The 3139-nt window shown below is 36.1% G+C and overlaps 1 pseudogene; it reads left to right on the top strand.

Annotated features, from left to right (window-relative positions):
- The first annotated feature begins 2112 nt into the window (after nucleotides 1–2112).
- LOC134257433 (uncharacterized) lies at nucleotides 2113–3117 on the top strand (annotated as a pseudogene).
- The last annotated feature ends 22 nt before the right edge of the window (nucleotides 3118–3139 follow it).

The following is a 3139-nucleotide window of genomic DNA, read 5'->3' as shown; positions in this document are numbered from 1 at the left end:
TGCTGTTAAATAGAACTTTTCAACTGTGAAAAAAATGATTTAAATGTGTAGTACTTCTACATTTATTATGATATACATTTTATTGCATTTTTTGTTGAACGACCCTCGTATATGACATGTACGATTTGTTTATCTTTAAAATCAGATCTTTGATAGGCTCCGATATTTTGATGTCGCTATATCACGGAGCATAACATCTGATTTTAATCAGATTTATGACAGGTATGTGTCAAAAAGCACAAAAGTGCTACATTGTATTATTGTTATTATACCCCCCGGTTGAAAAGTGGGAGGGTATATAGTAATCGGTATTTCCGTCCGTCCGTCTGTCCGTCCGTCCGTCCGTACGTCCGTCCGTCTGTTACGCTTTGGGGTACCCATCTCTTATCCGCAACTCCTCTCATACCACTGAAGGAAATTCAATGAAACTTTTACAGTATCTTTATTACATATTGCCATTGTGCACCTCCTATTTTACTTTTTGATCTGACATATATTTTTGATTTTACAGAGCAAAACATGGACACTGCCATTATATTCATATGGGAGGCGGGGGGTATCATTTAGTGAGCTCATTGCTCACAGTACCTAGTTTTTTTAATATAAATCATTGAATGATTCAATGATGGAATATACCCGCATTCTCGCAAGCCAGGGGTCCTGAGTCAACAAGATACCGTTGGACCAGCGGCAATGTGTTGACCAGGGCTGAATACTTGTACCCGCTACTCAAGAAATTTAGAAATGTGGCTTGCTCAACTGCTCAATGGCATTTACTGAATCCGAATGATAAATAACCGTGGTTTTTATAAATAATTATATTTAAAAAAAAACATTTAATATTGTTTTACAATTGCAAAAATATAAATAATTCAAAAGGAATGTAAAAAATAAATTTATAAATCAAATGCAAAATTATTATCTGAAACAAATGTAAAAATATCTGAAACGAAATCAAACATATCTGTCAAGGATTTAAACAAAGTTACCGACAGTGGAGTTTTGAATAGTGTGCTTAAGAAACACGACTTCAGCCATAACCAGCTATGCAACCATCCATATTTCGACCCTTCTACAGTTTTGGTCTGATTTCAATCTAACACACAGACTACACTAAGATACACGATTCTCTATATCGATTTTTGATTTTGATGACAGGTGTTGCCATGGTTATTAAAATAGAAATTTCTTTGAACTATTTTCAAAATGCTACATCCCCTACAGTTTTGGTCTAATTTCAATATTCATTGTAATTTGGCACACAAGTAGACAACTTCCGGTTAGGCGCAGGTTGAAACCCGAGACTTCCCAGTATGCCATTCAGATGTTTCTGTTTTTTTCTTCATTTATAACCCCACCCGGAAATGTGTATCCCGTCTTAAGTCTTAATATGTACCGAGGTGGTAATATTCAAGGAATAAATGAGTAGTTTAGAAAAAGAGGCTCGTCCAGAGACATCTGAAACGATTTATTTGACATGAAAAAAGTCTCTCGTAGCGAACTCTGTCATTTTAAATAGGTTACTAGTAAGAGATTGATAAAGAACTCGAAGCGGGGTGCCTGAAATTAATTTAGATACATTGTGGTAAAAATAAGCAGGGGCGTGCATGGTATCCCTGCTTATTTTTACGAAATAAAACAAGTACCTGTGTCGAAAAATCTTATATTTGTTAAAGAAAGAATTTGAAACGGCCTAACATTAGATCCTCTTCATGAATTGCTAAACATGACAAATTTCACACATGGTAGAATAATATATTAATGCACTTATATTATTCTTTGTAGTTCCGTTTTTCCCCTTATTGCTGGCCATGTGGATTTGCCGTTGGATTTACTATCGAATATGGAGGCAACGCCCAAAAATAGTGCTCATCATTCTTCTTTCTATAATATGCTCTTTGATGATATTGAAAGAAACTGTTCAACGAGAATTTCTACGACAAAGAATGCTTGACAAGAGTCAGGGGTTACTTACTAGTAATTATAAACTAAGGCAAAGAAATTTTACATTATATGAAAGAAATGCAAAGTTAGCTGAAAGAAATGCAGAAGAATCCAAAAGAAATATAAAGATTTCTCAATCGAATGCAAAAATATCTGAAACAAACGTAAAAATATCTGAAACAAACGTAAAAATATCTGAAAGAAATGCAAAAGAATCCCAAAGGAATGTTATAATATCTAAATCAAATGCACAATTATTACCCGAAACAAATGTAAAAACATCTGAAACAAATACAAAAATACCTGTCAAGAATTTAAACAAAGTGACCGACAGTGGAGTTTTGAATAGTGTGCTTAAGAAACATAGCTTCAGCTTTAACCAGCTTTGTAACCATCCACATTTAGACCCTTATGATCCCGCCGTTATGAAGTTCTATCGTGACGTAGGTATCCTCAAGTGTGACGAAACCCAAAACTGGATAAAAATCGACAATGGAACATTCTGGATAACGGAAGAGGCCAAAGCTAGACATGGTAACATTTCTTGTCAATATTTTCCAATCTACCGGAAGGACGAAGATAATTTTATGGTGGGTAACAAGCAGACGTTTGGTGAGGGTGTTATAAGAGCACCGACTGATATTGTCAAAATAACTTGTCACTCGGAGGTTTCGGGTTCCAATTACTCCAACATCCATATAACTGTCGCTTATAATAAAACAGTATACGACAGAATAAACAAAGCCTCTTATGGCGAACTTTACATGCCTCTAAATGTGTTGATGTATGCATTTGATTCTGTGTCTAGAAATACGTGGTTAAGAGTATTGCCAAAAACTCACAAGTATTTCACGGAAAAGTTAAGGGGGTATTGTTCTCAAGGGTTACAATATTGTGGGGGACGGGACACCTCAAGCTCTGCTACCTATTTTGACGGGAAAAGCAGAGGTCGAACTACCGGAAGCACGCCGTGGTAAACGCGGAGCAAAAGTTGTCGATGGCCATCCCTGGATTTGGAAGGAATTGAAAAAGGCTGGATATATGACACAATACGGGGAAGATATGCATTGGATCGGAGCGTTCAATTACAGAATGCTTGGGTTTGACAAACACCTGTTGACATTACTGGCGACCATATTCTCAGGCAACGAGAGCAATAGAAAAATACAGTAAACCTTTTTGTTTGGGATCTAGG

Source organism: Saccostrea cucullata, unplaced genomic scaffold (assembly GCF_032062105.1).
Source record: "Saccostrea cucullata isolate Sc308-1 unplaced genomic scaffold, CSIRO_AGI_Scuc_v1 ctg15249, whole genome shotgun sequence".
NCBI classification, from domain to species: domain Eukaryota; kingdom Metazoa; phylum Mollusca; class Bivalvia; order Ostreida; family Ostreidae; genus Saccostrea; species Saccostrea cuccullata.
Note: the sequence above shows the minus strand (reverse complement) of the source record. Positions and strands in the feature narration are given on the sequence as shown.